Source organism: Galeopterus variegatus, unplaced genomic scaffold (assembly GCF_000696425.1).
Source record: "Galeopterus variegatus unplaced genomic scaffold, G_variegatus-3.0.2 Scaffold2916, whole genome shotgun sequence".
NCBI lineage: Eukaryota > Metazoa > Chordata > Mammalia > Dermoptera > Cynocephalidae > Galeopterus > Galeopterus variegatus.
Genome location: NW_007729027.1, coordinates 124,604 through 125,640, shown reverse-complemented (window position 1 = coordinate 125,640; position 1,037 = coordinate 124,604).

Here is a 1,037-nt window from a genome sequence, read left to right as displayed (position 1 = left end):
AGAGAGGAAAGCTGCATTTATTTTGCTGTATTCTTGACTTAAATACATTCACTTAAAACAAGCACCTTCCCAAGACTACTACTGGTCAGTTCAGTTTTGAAATGCGGGTAGCGTCATTTTTGAGATTAAAAATGGGAGAGGGAGACGCATCATCACCTAAGATAAAATTCACACTTGTCAGTGTCCAGTTCTATGAGATTTCACAAACGCATACAGTGCTGTAACCACTACCACAATCAAGCTGTGAACAGACCGACCCATCGCTGAAAGGTTAACTCTTCGAAGGTTCTTAAAAGCAAAATCAATCTGTCAACATACTTTAAAAGTACTTTTTCTTTTGAAACACTACCTTCTTCATTTAGGAAAGCAAAAGAATTCGCTTGGAGTGATTCTAAATGTGTGACTATTCTGCAACACTTAAACGTCCTCCTCCCAACACGGACACGGCGGGGGTGAGGCCTCGCTGCAAGAGGCGCACGTCACTGATCGCCTCCTTTTCCCCAATGGAAACGGGGAAGGCAGAGTTGCATCGCCAGGCTGGAGCCACGAGGAGGAAGAGTTTAAAACCGGAATGACAAACTCTAAAGCACCGAATTCTTCTCCCTAGTAGGGCACTGCGCGTGTGGAATATGGCCAGGGGCGCGTGGGAAGAAAGATGACCTATTTTCTACGACTGTCTTTATAACTGGACAGCGAAGGGCGAGAAGGGACTAGTCCCCAGACACCACAGGTCTGGAGGGAGAGGAACATAAAAACCGCACAGCCTCCCCCAAGCAGGAGGGTGACGGGAGAAAGGAAGGAAATGAGAACGCGACCCGGCCGCAAGCAGAGCCGAGCCGACCAGCGCCTGAGAGGGGCGCGGGCCCCACCCGGGAGCTGGCGCGGAGCGGCCGGGGACCAAGGGACGAGCGCGCGGAGGGCGCTCCCTGCACCTGCCACGGCCCGGGACCCGGAGGCGCGGGAGCGTCGGTGCGAGGAGGGGACGAGGCAGCGGCGAGTGCGCGCCTCCCGGCCCGGCAGCGCCGTCAGGACAGAGG